This window comes from Lathamus discolor, chromosome 9, assembly GCF_037157495.1.
Source record: "Lathamus discolor isolate bLatDis1 chromosome 9, bLatDis1.hap1, whole genome shotgun sequence".
NCBI lineage: Eukaryota > Metazoa > Chordata > Aves > Psittaciformes > Psittacidae > Lathamus > Lathamus discolor.
The window spans coordinates 18,964,458-18,980,105 of record NC_088892.1 but is presented as its reverse complement, the minus strand read 5'-3'; the positions used below and the strand labels follow the sequence as shown (position 1 = coordinate 18,980,105).

Sequence of the window (15,648 nt, the reverse complement as noted above, 5' to 3'; positions counted from 1 at the left end):
TCATGTGCAAAATGATTTGAAAATGCAAATGGGAGTTACAAGAGAAACATTCATCCATGTCTGATTAATTCTTCACTGCTTCTGTCTCTGTGGATATATACTCCCTGGTGTCTAACCACTAGCAGCTTGCCCAGTCTATGGATGTGTTGAAATGCATTGGGTGGTCAGATGGGGACCAGCCTTGAGACCCTTCATTACACAGAAATGCATACAGCAATGTGTTGGGGAAATTTTACCCTGAATAGTACAGCAGAGGGCTTTTAGTCATTTATAGTACATGATGTGTTCTCTGTATATCCTGCAGACTTACTTGTGTCTATTCCTGTTTAAAATGACTCAGTATGACCTGGCTGTATTTTAGAACTCTTCAAAAGTGACTCATTTGTGACATTCATTTTTCAATTATGCTTTAGCAGTGCGTTGTGTTACAAAGTTTGCTTGCTTTGGTAATGTAAACTCAAAAATAGGACATGGAAATGAACTAAAGAAAGAGGCACTAGTGAGTGTTTTCATACTGAAACACAGAAATGTTGAAAAATTCTTAGTGTACGCTCATCACAGTGGTTTCTGTGAAATGAATGCTGTTTACTTGTGAATGCTTCCCATGTGAGACATACTGAGATTAAGACCACTGTCATGGACTGTTAAGTCTTTGTTTCCAGAAACTGGTTCTATATATTGATACAAGTGGTATGTATCTTCACTGGTAGTGACCTCACTGTGATAAAGGGTTAGAAAAAACTGTTTGAAAAATGCTGTCAGTGTTCCACAAGTGGAGAATGTGTGTACTTATTCAGTGGGTATTTCATGGAGAATATGAGACAGAAAAACAGGATCTGTAACTTTAAAGAAAACCATTTCTATTTGAAGAGAGTACAGTTCATGCTAAATCAGAAAGGATAGAAAAGGAAAATATATCAAATAATACAACAGTTTAATGATGCTATAATAATACTTTTTCTCTATTTTTTATTTTTTTCTGCAAACACTCATTTTGGTAAGTTTGTGTGTTAGATGCTCAGTGTTCTCAAATGCATCTGTCTAAACCCCACATACATAAACTCATAATGAGATCTATGAGAAAGGATGACCTGTTCTTTCTTTCTGTTTCATTATTTTTTTCCTCAGAGAAAGGCATGCAAAGATGTTTATTTTGGTCTCTGCTACAAGAAGTCATTCGGCCTGTGTGTCAAGTCTAGTTATGATATTACTGAATCTGAGACTTGAGTTTGCTTCTCAACAACTGGATTTACTTCTGGTTGTTTGGGTATACTCTGATAATCACTTAGCCCATATGATCAGAGTATTTCCCAGTCTGTGAATCACTGTTGTGTATCACTGTTCCAAAAGTGTCTCTAAGGTTCCCAGTATGCATGTACTTTGAAAGACAAAAATTGCACAAGAAACAAGTTGTGCTTTCAGTTTCTTCTTTTCACCCATGATCCATTGCAAGGACTGTTTTGGTCTTTACTTTTCAGCAGCACAATCATAACACTGAAGCAGTTTTCCTAAGGTTTGCTCCTAATACAATAATTGCTTTTGGTAGAAAAATTAGCATTGGAAAAATGAGAGTGATTTTTAGGGCATTAATTCCCCTTTAATAAATGTTTGTTTTTTACCTGTTTCAAGTTTTTGTATCATATTTTCATATAAGAAAACAGCAATTTCCTGTGCAATGCCTATCGTATCTATTGGTTCATACTCATTTTCAAAGGTGACCTCCTGTAATTTCATATCTCTGAAAGAGCCGATTGCATCTGATACTATGGTTTTGCAGAAATGAGTTGCAGGTTGTTTTGCTTACAGCTAGATTGTGACTTTAGCCCCTTTGAGTGGTAGGTTGGACTAGATGATTTTTGGTGTCCCTTCAGCCACCAATTCTGTGATTTGTGATGCCCTTGGGAGTCCTCCAGTGTGTAGCTTGTTTGAGCAGGAAATTACGGCTTCCAGATTCATGACTTGATCGTGTTGGCAGCTGGAGTTCAAGGCCTGGCCATTGCCAATCTAAATCTTGTATTTGCCTTTTTATTTGAACAGAGAAAAGTCTAGAACATAGGAATAATCATAATGGCTGAGACCAAAGATCTGTCTAGCTAATGCCTCTTCTCATATGTCCCCTGAACAAATGGAAGGGAACGTAAGAGGGCAAAGCATTTGCAAATCCTCCTTCAAATGATCTTCCAGCCTGCAATTGCTTTCAATTCAAAGATCCAGAGCTAGATGTTTTGTTTAGATAGTATCTTGGCATGGATTTTTCTTCCACGATCTTTTCCAGTCTTACTTGACATCCTTTGCTGTTAGATGAGAAAAAGTCAGTGAGCTTGAAGTAAAATGAAAGGATATTTTACTTTTTAGATCATAAGAATTTAGATATCTGCAATGGTAGTGAAGGTCTAGCTCTCCTCGCATTAGAAAAACACAAGAGTTCCACTAACTTAATGAAGTTGCTGTTAATCAACTCAGATGTTTAGCTGTATTTTATATGTAGGTAATGAAGTTACGAAGATGGCTGTAGCAGTACACAGTTGAATTGGAACGATTGCCTCTAATAATAAATTGAGATAAAGGCCAGCTAAAGAGATGTTTAGTGTCTTTGCTTTGTTGTCTGAGGACAGCCAAATGGAAGACATGTTACTCCTTCTCTCATTTCTGAGACTACCTTGAATGATCAGTGTTTGTTTTCTGACTTGCATCTAGATTTGAGAAGAATGGATGCAATTTCCATGTATTACCTTGAAAACAATATTCAGAGGGTGTAAAACCTCGCTTAATTGCTATTACAAATATACATTTGAAATGCTATGCACACAAGGTAACTTTGGCTATGCACTGCAAACACTTGGCTAACAAAAGTTACTTTTTTCCTTTAGAAAAATCTTAACTTATGACACTGAAAGTTTAGAAAGCCAGTTTTTCATGCTACACTACGATATTCAAGGTAACTGTAGTGTAATTACTCTGAATAAGAGTTAGAACAATCTCACGTTAGTGAATTACAATACTTGTGTCTTCTAGGAATATTCTTTAGAGCTGCTCTTCAGGGCAACAGAAATCATGAGGAATTAACAAACCATAAACTGTGTACAGGCCTCATGCTGGCAATATCTGTTAATACTAAATGAATTGCACTAATATGATAGTTTAGGCAAGTTGATAGGATTTACAGCCTTTGTAATTGCTGGTGGAATAAAACTTACATATGATTTCTTAACTTCCTTAATATCTTCATTGCAAGCTTCTTTATTCAGCCTTGTGTTGATTCAAGGTAGCACATGTGTATTCAACTGAAAAAGTTAATAAAAATATCTTGCTTTCTAACAATTTAAACAGAACCAAGATGACAAAGATTAGGACCAGCAACACCAGGAAACCTCAAGATACTTAAAAGATTTTATTTTGGTGTGGTTTTTTGACAGTTACGATAGTATGGCATTGACTTGTGAGATGTGAGAAAGAGGCTGAATATCTGCAATCCCCCTTATCAAGGCAGAGTACCCTAGAATGGTAAACGAGATGTCAACTCTTAAGAAGCCAACTTTTTTTTCCACCGTGAGTATTGCTTAAGAAGGTTAGGTTTCATTTACACTGCTAAACACTTCTACCTGTTGCTGTGAGAAATGTAGACCAAATCATCCAACAATTACACAGAAACAGAGATCATATGATCCCATAAGGTTTATAGCTTGAGGGGTTTTTTTGTATGATTGGATGTAAGAGATTGCCAGTATTTTAAGAGTATCAGCTTCTCTGTCCTGAAGAATTTATAGCCTTAATTGCAGCAGGTGCCTAACTTTACACAGGTACATAATCTTAATTAGGCCCAAATATACCACAGGTAGATGAAATCTTATAATTTCACAATAAATTAAAAAAAAGAGTCTTAGTAATTTTTTTTTTATATTTGTCTTTAGGTACCATGATTAGTGATTTCTTTACTATTACTGAACTGCTTAAATAGTTTTCTTTGTTTTCCTGAATCTGTGCAGAGTGGTTGATGAGTCCATAGGCTTACTTACCTAGCAAAATAATTTGTGATGAATACAGGCCCATCATTGCATTTGTATTTTAATTGTATCACTTAAAATGTTATTGGCTGCTGTAATCTTACTATCTGCTGTTAAGTTTACAGCTCATTTAAAGTGGTGGATCACTTATCCATCAGTTTACTGCAGTGATTATTCCCACAAATCTGAAGACAAATTTTGTGATGTCATTTTTATCCGTGCCAGAGGTGATGCTTCATTATTAATTGCTTAATTCTTATTAAAATGGATTATTTTTCTTACAATGTAAGCAATCTGAAACCTTATTTCTCTTTTTCATTGTGCACTTGTGCTTTTGTTTTGTTGCACTTTGTGCACTTGGGCTTCTGTAATTGTGTGTAATTGTAATTTCAGCACTGTGTTTGATACATTGACTTTGCTGTTCCCCCTGATTCTCTCTGTGAAGAGTAGTGGTCAGGAATTATGAAAGCTTCTCACATATTCAATATTTGTTGTAAAGGGAATTCTGGTCTTAAATTCTGAAGGATGTTATGGGAAGCTATATTCAGGAAGTATTCATGGTAGAACACACTTAAAGTTGCAAGTAGCTAGGGAAATTCATGCAGCTGTAGAAATTCTTATCTCACAACTTCTTAATGAATTAAAATTATAGAGCTATTTACAGACAGCTCAGAGATAGTGTGAGCTATTGGTAAATAGGAGCAGATTTGTCTACATCAGGTATTAGTATTTGTAACCTCTGTGATTGTAACTGAGATTCCCATTGTAGCTGTACGCTGTATCTGCAGTGTAGCTCTGTTGTGTCAGCTGTGTGACTTACACTCGTCTCTTTGATTCAAACTGATACTGCTACCATGATATAAATTTCAGTCCAGTGCAAGTTAAATTTCTAGGGCTGATCTCTGATATCAGTGGAAAGTCTTCTTATAGGCTGCTCCTGAATAACTGTGACTCTTATGGGAATGATCCATCCTAGTTTCCATGGTCAAGCATTGCTTATGTAAGCATCAGTGCCGTATTATTTTAAGGCAGCACTAAAATACAACTTTTATTTTGTATCATTCTTGCCATATTTAAAAAATTGCCATTTTGTGCGTATAATAACAATTTTTATGACATGTTAGGGCACAAATCAGTGTCTGACCTTATAAGGCAATTTTACGCTATACACTTTAATAGGTGTAATATAGTATCTGAGACTTTGAATCATAAGAGGCTATGAAACTATGTAAAGAACATTACAACCTGTCTCAGGTTTTAGATGAGAAAGATGAGTTGCATAATTATGAAGTTTTTAGTCTTGACACTTTAAGCTGCAAGAGACTGTTTTTGCCTCTTCTAAAAGGTTTCTTTGCTAAACCATTTCTTTAAAGCTGATAATTCCATTCTAAGCAGTAAAAAAACACCTAACTGTCAGAAATTTATGGAAATCATTTTCCAGAAATGCTGTGTTAGAAAAGCTCATTTCAAGACAAAGTTCATGGAAGAGATATCATCATTCATAAGCTGGAGAGCTTGAGGCATGGCTTCAAGCTGGCCCATGACCGGCCACACTGCTTGTGTGTCATGCAAGTTGCTTGAATTGCAGTCTGCCACTTCCTGCGTGTGCTCTCAAAGCAGATGCTCCAGGATGGGTTGAACAAAACCATTGTCGAGGGGCTGTTCTGATGGTTTTAACAATAAATTTCATTGGGAAAATGGAGCACCCTGTATATGTAGGGTTAGGTTCTTGCTATTAGTCCTAATAATGCTTTTAAAGTCTAATAATCCAAGTGATATAATTAATAAAGAAAAGTGCATGTGCAGGTGTTAAGTGGAGTTTTCATAGTGTGTCTCCGTTTTCTCTCCTCTAGTGGGCAGTAGGGTCAAGATCATGCTGTTTTGTATGAAATGGTAAAGAACTTAGCACGTTTTGCCATACTATTTTTCTTCAGTATCAGTAAATGAGTTGTCATGGCCTTTCTATTTACTGTGTCTCTGTTTTCAGCCATATAGAAAATCAGTTAGTTTCTCTGAACTATATTTAACTCTTATGAAATATATATTTAACTAGTATGAAATAACATCATGTAACAGTTTCTACAGACCTGTCATTGAATAGATGCTGGTTTGGTAATCGGAGCATTCATCTGGGACATGGAAGACTAAAATGTGGGGCTCAAGAGGTCACTGTGAAGTGCCTGAAGGAGTGTGCAAACTGATGGTAAAGTCAGGGTCCAGTTCACTTGAGGCCATTGTGTGATCCAGTTTAATGTTTTAGTTAACCTAATAAATAGGAAAGCATTCATATAAATATAGCACTGTAAATTTTACTTAGAAATAAGGGATTTTTAAAGAAACCACTTGGACTACTGAGGTTCTCTTGTGCATTGCTGCTATGATACATAATGAAAATTTTGGAGAACTTAAGTTGGTTATGGAAAAATATATTGTGCTTTACTATTGGCTTTAATATATATGTATTTTGGATGTTAGAAATTTATTGGCATCTCCTCCAAAAATAAGGTTCCTTTGAAGGTCTCCCATTTAGTGCCGTTTCTTAGCTGTTTTTTGAAAATCCTGGTTATAGATGCATGTATCTTTAAGGATTCAAGTGAGAAGTAGGAGGCAGACAGAACTGCCATAGCCAGTCAAGCATTTTGAAATATTCAAAAGTAATCCTAGCCAGAATGATTACTGCTGAAACACAGCAGCCTGTTGTGCTGTTCTCTTAACCTGTTAAGGTTTCATTTTTTCTTCTGGCAGAGCATGCTGTGGTAATCTTGCGTCACTCTTTTTTTTGCACGTATGTGGACAGATGTTCATAACTCGTGAAGCTTGGTGGCTGTTACAGCAAATTCTTTTGTTACGGAGGCACTTTTAGGTAAGCTGACAGTGAATTATTATGCTGTCTTAAAGGCAAATAAGTAATTAGACCCATACTAAAAAGACCCACAGTACTTTGATTTCCCAATTATAGTCAATGTGAGAATCACTCAATAGACATTCACTTATTATAGGAACAGTGACTGTATAGTAAGCGACGCTTCTGTGATTCACATTCTTGATTTTTGGCAAATATTTGGAATTAACAAGTATTTATTATATCACAACAGGTCTGGTATTTAGTTATTTAGATAAAAACAACAGCAACAGCAAAGCAGCCTAGAAGTGAATGGAATATGCAAAACCAGTATACTGATTTATCACCTCACATTTTTGGATCTCATTGCTTCTGCATGTATGAGAAAAAGCCAATGTATGGTAAAACCAAAATATTGCTTAGATAACCCCCATGTGACTGCTGTATTGTCTGAAGAGAGCTTGTTTATTCTCAGCTGAAGCAAACAGCTGGGTATATGCCATGACTTTTGGATTCTTCAGTTCATCACCTAGTGTAATGTGGTGACTGCTCTGGATTTCTAGCTAATGTCAACATTATATGTATTCAAACAAGAAGTGGTTAACTGATAAATTTGTTCTCCTTACATTTTAAATCTGGATCTCTGTTTTATATTTAAATACACATATTTGTATTATTTTGGGGGGTGTTTGGGGTTTTTGTTGCTGTTTCCAGGACACACTTTTTTTAGGGAACTCTCAGACTTTTTAAAATAGGAGATCCCCAAAGTGTTAAAATTTTATTAATTTCTATTGAGGCAATGTGATAGCTTTCTCACTAGAAAGCAGGGAAGGCTCATTCCATTGTAACCATCAAGATGTATTTCTCTGTCATGTTATCTTCTTAAATTCTTCTGTTTAATGAACACAAGTAAACTTCTACAAATCTCTGAGACAGCATAAATAGTAATTTTATTCAAGTGTGTTGGAAGCATTTTTCCATTAAACTTGCCTAGGTTCATTTGAAAGGCAGGACTGTGGTACTACGCTGTGATTCTTCTGTACCTTTCCAGTGTTGACATACTATTTCTTTACACTTTTTCCTGACTTTTTTTTTCCCCAAGGTTAGTTTGTTAGAGCTTCTTTGAGTACATAGAAAGCAAATGGTGACATTCATCAAATTTATAGTGTTAGGGCATCAACAAGCTTCTCTGTCTGTAACCTGCGGGAAATTCTTTTAGGAAGTCTCTGTTTCACAGATGTGTGTCATGGTTGGAGTCATGCACTTCACTTGCAAGAGAGAAACAACAATATATTTGATTGATACAAGACAGTTATCAAAGTTCAGTGGTAAATGTGATGGTGGTTTAACAGGATTCAGTGACAAGGTACACATGATTTACTGCATAGAGAACAAGATCAGACAAAGCTTTCAGGGAGACTCTCCCATTCAGTCATAAGGTTAAGAAAGGACCTCGTTGTGTTCTGAACTCCTCCTCAGAGGGGTGTTAAGGTGCAGCTGGATCCAGATTTAGTCCCAGACCTGGTCAACAGTTTATGTCTAAAGGGTTACAAGTGTGCAGTCAGTCCTTCATATAACTTAGCTTGTATTTCAGTCCTCTTATTCCTGATTCACTTACTGAGTATCTGATGCAATAAGGAATCTCTTGACCTGGAGAAGTAAGCTTGAGAGACATCCCCGCTCAAGGCAAGAAGCTGGCATGCAGGCTGCTGCCATGCAGGAATGCTCAGCAGGCCCTGGGCTGGCCATTATTTCTGGAGTAAGATGACTGAATTACAGTCATATTTGCATACCAACCTTATGGGAGCTGGTGCATGCTCACCTGGCACTCGGCAGCTGGGCAAGGTTTATGGTCCTTGGCTATTGTGTCTCCTGTCTCCTTAGAGTCCAACTTAAGCCAGATGCAGCCATTACAACTGCCACTGGCTGTTGCTTAGGCAGAAAGGGGTGGGGGGAGCACATGGTCACAGCATGCAGGGGTTTACAAAAACCCTCACAGGATAAAGATTCCTCTTAAAAGAAGGTAATGTGGATTTTTTGGTTGCATTTTTAGTTCATACGTGCTCAACTTTCTGAGAGCAAAATAATTGGAATGTCAGAGAAGGCAAGAATATAAAACCTCGGTATTTCTTTCCCATTGAAACGTTGTTATTGTAAGTCTGTGGCACAGTGGTAAAAAAGGGCAGGGGAAACACAGGAAAAAATGAAGGGAAAGGAGAGGAAAGGTAAAAAGGTACTGGGAGTACAGAACCACACTTGGTTCATTCATCATGGTACTGATTTCACACATGGAGCAATAAAGCAGCAATGTTGGTTAGAAATGCGAGGTAATAAAACAGTCGTTCTGTTGCGGCAGGGCATGAACCACTTTGTGGAAATAATAACAAAAGCCAAAACCTCTTCTTTTTGGGAAGAAGATTTGTTAAGTTGGAATGAATGTTTGAGTATAAACGAGGAAGCACATAATCCATGTTGAAAATGATCTTTCTTAAAAGGCCAACTTAAAAATACCATAAAAATAAGCATCAATGTAAAAACAGCTATACTTCTCTCTTTAATATTTCTGTGTATACCTTATGGAGCTCTGGTATGTGTCACGCCTCATATCCCTGAATATGCAGAAGAGACTTGAAATCTCTGCAGTTCTTAATAAGATATCTCTGTCATCTGTCTGTCTTAATTTCATAAAGAATGAATTTCATTCTCAGTCCTTGGGGGTCTACAGAACAGAAACTCCCAAAGTACTGCATAAATCATTTGAGGATGTATGCACTGGTCAGATGTAATATTTCTTACCAATGTCCTGAAGCACTTCAGAGAAGCAGGTATTGGGCTGGCAGAAAGGAAGTGCATTAGGGAAGTGGTTGTGTGATGGGACTCCATCAAAGCTCTAAGCAGGTGCACCTAGTAGCAAGGTTTTAACCAATAAATGTGGGCATTTAAATGTGGGTTTTCCTTTAAGAAGTAAAGAATCCTTGAGATGTCTTTGCTTTTAGAAGCTGTAATAACCCTCAATGTGATTTGTACTTTAAAAGCTTATTTACAGAAGACAGACCACTGTTAATGGCATTTGCATGGAAATTTCCCAAATGAATATTTATGAATATGAAATACGAATACAGCACAGTGTAGTGCATGTTCTGGCACAAGTGTTTCTATATACAGATGCATGATTTTTGTTGAACTCGGCATAACTGACAGATCTCTTGGGGAAACACCAAACTGCTTGTTCCACGTACAGATGTTCCTTTGGCATCTTATTATAAAGACTTGAAAGCATACTGTTTTACTGGCAATAAAGCAGCAATAACGTCTTAATAGAATCTGAAAGAATAACTAAGCACTTCAAATGCCTGAAATAAAGGGATAATTGAAGTTGCTTTGGGTTTAAGCCTCAGCAATTTCTTACGTTATAATAACTCAGGTGACTGTTTATATCTAATGAAAGGCAATAAAATAAGAGCACATTATTGACTGAGAACTTAAACTTTTGCTTGTATCTGTAACATGTCTCATTGATACACATCATTGTAATGGAAGGAGCAAATTATTTAAATTATATCTCATTATGCATTGTACAAGACAATAACTCACTTGCACAGAGACTTTTCTTAAAACTTTGCAAGAATTTTAATGAGTATCTTGCAAACTGACACCCTAAATAATTTGTACTCACGGTTTATTTGTTAAAGTGTGCTCATTGAAATTGTCAGGTTTATTTATCTCAAATACTCAGAAGCTCTAGAGTTAGATTTGTATTATCATATTTAAAAAAATAAGATTGATTGTAGTTGTTCTGAGTACCATAGTCTTTATGGTTAGGCTCTTCTGCTATTGTCTGTAGATGCAGGCCCTTCAAGTATACCAAGCAAGGCAGTTTCCTCCCTAATCCAAGAACTGACAGATGGTGCTTAAAGAAAAGCATTGAATGTGGTATGAATAAGCAGATTGATTTCCAACATTAAGAACCAATATTATGCCTTTAGATGTTTTGGTACTGTAATGGGTTACAGTGGAAGCTGTAAAGGTGTCTGGTCATGGTCTGCTGGTCAAAATGTAAGTAGCATCATCTCAATCATAACTGTGGAAGTCCACATTTAAAATTTTTATTGTAGGCATTTAATCTTGCCCTGCTGCAGTAGAGAGTAACATGGGATATATTCATTACAGAGTTAATGTGGCAGGAGCTCCTTTGTTAGCATTGCCTTTTGGAAGCTGTGCTGCCAGCAACATGACAATGGGTTGAGAGTTATGTGTGCCTTATCAACACAGCAGCCACATCCAACAGCAGCAGAAACTCTATCAGCCCAGCTGCTGTGAAAGAACTTGATTTCCATTAAAAATAAAAGGGGGGAGGCAGGAAGGGGCAAATTATTTTTTCCCTTCTGTGTGACCGGCTCTCCTCCCATTCCTCAAAACCTCAACTATACAAGCAGTGACATGTGAGCTCTTCTGTGCAGGGTGTCACTTAGGTCATGAATCACCCTTCTTTCATGTGCCTGTTACAGTGTTGAAGAGATAATTGCTACCTTTTTGCTTGCAGTTTCTGATGTAGAGTAGTATATGCATGAGAAACTTTAGAAAAGAGGAACTAGCCTTAGTCTGTATAAATTGGGATTTCAAGCTTCTTGAAGATATTTTAATTTTCTTTAACTTTTCACAATGTAAATAAAAATCTGAAATGGGACTGTTTCATGTCTTGATTGTTGCAAATCACCTAGAGCTTTTTCACTGCGAGAACAGTGAAATATAGGTGAAAAATATTGTAGAACAGATGTCAGTATACCTTGAGCATTACCTGAGTTTAGTAACCTGCATGTTTTTCAAGGGCAAGCTTAATTTTCAGATGTCTGGAATTACAGCAAATAGAATCCTCCTTCACTTCACTCCTCCTTATGGGGAGAGGATGGGGAAGCAAGCAGATTCTGTCCTTTGTCATGACATTTACATTTTGAGTTAGGTGTGTGAAGGAGGGTTAATGGAAGGAAACTGCTGAGGCAGCTGGACAGCAGTCAGATACTGGAGATTCTTTCAAGTCATTCTGTCTGACCAGGGCTCTGGCAAAATACATTGACATAATAGCAATGCGAGCTTTCTACAGATAGCGCAAAGTTTAATCAAGCTAAGCTGTTAGGACTGATTGAGGAAGAATTTGAGAAGCTATAATACTAAACCAGTAGCAAAGTAGTTCAGTGTTTTACTTGTGAAATGGTTCTTCACAGGAAAACTATTTCATATAATTGCTATGATACTTTCTGCCATGACAAGTGTGGAATCATTTGTCAAGTGTTTGAAAAATAACAATATCAAGTCTTCTTTTGTAGTTAAACTGTATGGGTAAGATAATTGAGAAACAATTTTTTCCTAGAAATTGTTCTTCCTTCATTTAAATGAATAAGTATTTGGTTTTAAAAGCAGCCTTTCTTGGCACATTTCACTTCTCTTTCATTCTTTGAAACAAGTTTTCTAAAAACCGATTCCCTTAAAGTTGGTCTGTTTATTTCTCCATCCTTGATGAATCATGCTGTGATGCATCATTTGGGGTTATTTCAGTGGTAAGGTATAGCACACAATACAGTGTTTCTGAGTAGTTGGTGGTAAACTGTAGAATATTTTTACTGAAGATAACAGCAGCTGATAACACGCTTATCCTAGACTGGATTTACTGAAGGAGAAAAATCTTGTAAATAAGAATCAGTATTTCAAGCAATAAACTATAACTTTTAATAGACTACCAATAAAGCAGTAGTTAGGTGATCTCAACAGGATATTTCTGCTATGAAGTTATAATGAAGTTACATTTTAAGTTGCAAACTGAGTTGGAGATAGAAACCGTAAGTGTTCAGGTTTTCTCCAGGAAGAATAACTAAGTTCTGCTTTTTCTTATTTCATCAAAGTTCTTTCACTCATTTGACTTCCAGGAGGTGCCAGGAAATTGTGGATTGGAGCCAGAAACGCTACATCTCAGTGTGAATCTGAAAAATAACCGATTTACGGTTTGCTTGACTGTTGTGGTTTAACCCCAGCCAGCAACTGAGTACCATGCAGCGCTCGCTCTCCGTCCCTGGCCCTGCCATTGGATAAGTTGAGGTAAGAATAAGTTACTAATTGAAATAATGTAGAATATAATCATCCATCGTCACAATAATAAAAGGAAATTGAGAGATGCGTTACTGTTATTTGTCTGCATCCAGGGCTGGCTCTGTGAATAGATGTAAATCATTCTTCTGGAGTATTTTTACATTTTGAGGTGTTACAGTCACACCCTCTACCCCCCACCAGCAAAATGTTAATTTCCTATCTGAATCACATACCTGTCAGTTCTCATAAGCAGGATGAATGCATTCTGCAGTGTGCTTGCCAGTGATTTCATGCTACACAAAAAACATTGCAGGATTAGTTGAAAATTAACACAGAAGTTCCTGGTTTTGAGGACTCTGTTCTCTTAAGCAAGGTGATAGGCTTTCAAGGTTTGCTAACAAAGAAGTGAACTGTATGCTATTAACTTTTATCTGAGAATATTTTAAATACAGTATTTCTTATTTATTAATTTTGATGCATAAGGGAAAATAACCCTTCAAAAGTTCTTCACAGTGAGCAGCAGCAGAGAGATATGTTCTAAGGAAAGATCCAACTTTTTTAAATCTATAGTTTTAAAAGTATTCATGAATTTGTCATAGCTCTCTGTCCTCCTGAGGTTGTGTGAGATCCATGATAGTTTTTGGTGAAAAGGCCATCTGTTTATATCTACTTCAGATAGTGTTTGTCCTCATTCCGTATTTGGGGAGAGCAATTTCCTTTTTCCTATCTTTATAGTGCATAACATAAAGGACTTAAAATCTGTAGGTTTAATTTCATAAAAATGTTGATGTTGTGGCTTTACCTTAGAGTATCTAAAAAAAATAAGTGGTAGTTCTTGGGATAGCTTTCAAATAATTCACAACGCTGCTTCTAGGCTGGTATTTATCCTTATATGCAGATGGAAAGGCGTGCATGAATGTAAGAAAAAGGTAACGTCTTTTCTCACTCATATCTGTTGGCTGGTCATGTTCATTCATGACACATCTCCACACCTGTGCAGCATGTGTTGGCGCTGGATGGATAACCTGACCGAAGAGGTTAATGCAGAGGTGGTTGTAACATAAGATTGGAAGTTGCATAGTATTTAGTCAAGTTAGATCAAATACTTACTTTTGTCTGGACTGGTAATTATTTGCATCACTGTACTTTGTTTCTGACATCAGTCATCATTTGTATTATTTCACTAAACTGAGCCAATAAGAATTCTTGAAAAGGAATGGGATTGATCTGAATGACAGAAGAAGAGCATTTACCATGTTGTTTAGCAGCCACTTGGTTTCAATATTTAGGACCAAAATAAAGTCACAATAACTCAAGCTCCCCAAGCTTATGTATGAACAGAAAATCAGGCCCTAGTTCTGCTCTTCATTTCAATGGGACTTTCTGGTACAGTCCTTGTATCAATAACACCATCTTTCAGGGAATACCAAGCTGAATGAGTATGTTCAGAGGGTAGGTCACATAATGTTGCTCAGAAACGGCCATCGTAGAAAATATTTTCTTTAGAAAGAATAAAATTACTGTATTCCAGTGGTTGCTGCATCTGGCATTATAATCACAGTTGTAAAAGTATAGTCTTAACACCCTTCTTCCTGCTGTCAAGCTGTGGTATTTTTATTCTGGGTAGTCTGGGATGACTGACCAGAACAAGATTGTGTTCTTGCCTCCCGTGAAAATGTAGTCTTAAGGGAGAAACAAGATTTTGATTTTAACTTTGTTTGTTGGCTGTGGTCTGTTACTGAAGTGGATCCTGTTAGTGGTTTCCAGTCCAGTTTCAACACAGCAAAGCGGTGAGTAAAAACAAATTGAGAATGTGTCCTGGGTTAGCAGAGTGAATTTTTCCTACTACGCAGGATTTTTTGAGATTGAATTGGCTGGTGACGTTTTGTCACCATAAAACCTAGGGAGAAAAGAGATAAAAGGCTATAAAAGTAGTTCCTGGCTAAAGTATATATTTGGTGACTGCCAGACTCCTCAGATGACATGATTGTGTCACTCCACCAGCAATTCCTGTTGGACACTGGTGGAAGAAGCCGTTATTGAAGATACCCCTTCTTGAAGAAGTAATTTAGATGAGATATGAAGATGTTCATAAGAGTTCTGAATTAATACATGTTGCCTCCCAAATGGGATCATGCTTAACTCTTACTGTTTAGAACTCTAAAATTAGACTATGAGATCTTCAGGTGGAAATGCATACTTTGAGGTGTTGACATAGGGTGGTTTTCTGATATCAGTGAACAATTAAAAGGCTTTCAAAGCAGTAAACATATTATTTTCTTTATGGTAAGAAGTAGAAAGGAGATAAGCGATTTCATTACAATTTCTAAGCATTAATTCATTTGGCTGAATATGGCATGACTTCATTTGAATATCTGAATGTTAATTGCATTGACATTGTTATTAAAGCAATTAACTTATCAGCTATTTTTGACTGTGGCTGATCAACTGCAATAGTGTGCCGTGAAACTATAGAGCAATATTCACAGGATGATGGTCAGATTGCTCTCTATTAAAAAAGGCAATAGGCATTCATTGATGAATATTAATTTTAATTAGCACATATTTGTTGAGTAATTCTGCAATCATCCTTAATAATATTTGATATTGCTTATAAGCTGTTTGTATATATACACATCACAGTAATTTGGCAAAAGGTTTTACTAGTGAAATAAATTTATGGTTGAAGTGTTGGTTTTGAAGAATAATCTATTATTTACC

The 15,648-nt window shown here is 36.6% G+C and overlaps 1 long non-coding RNA gene across 2 annotated transcripts in view; it reads left to right on the top strand.

The window, feature by feature from the left end:
- The window catches only part of LOC136019425 (uncharacterized), a 168,511-nt gene that overhangs the window by 123,909 nt on the left and 28,954 nt on the right, over window positions 1-15,648 (top strand). For both annotated transcript variants that reach the window (XR_010614868.1, XR_010614869.1), the window contains exon 6: window positions 12,768-12,936. This is a non-coding gene — a long non-coding RNA (uncharacterized LOC136019425). The remainder of the gene's footprint in view (window positions 1-12,767; window positions 12,937-15,648) is intronic.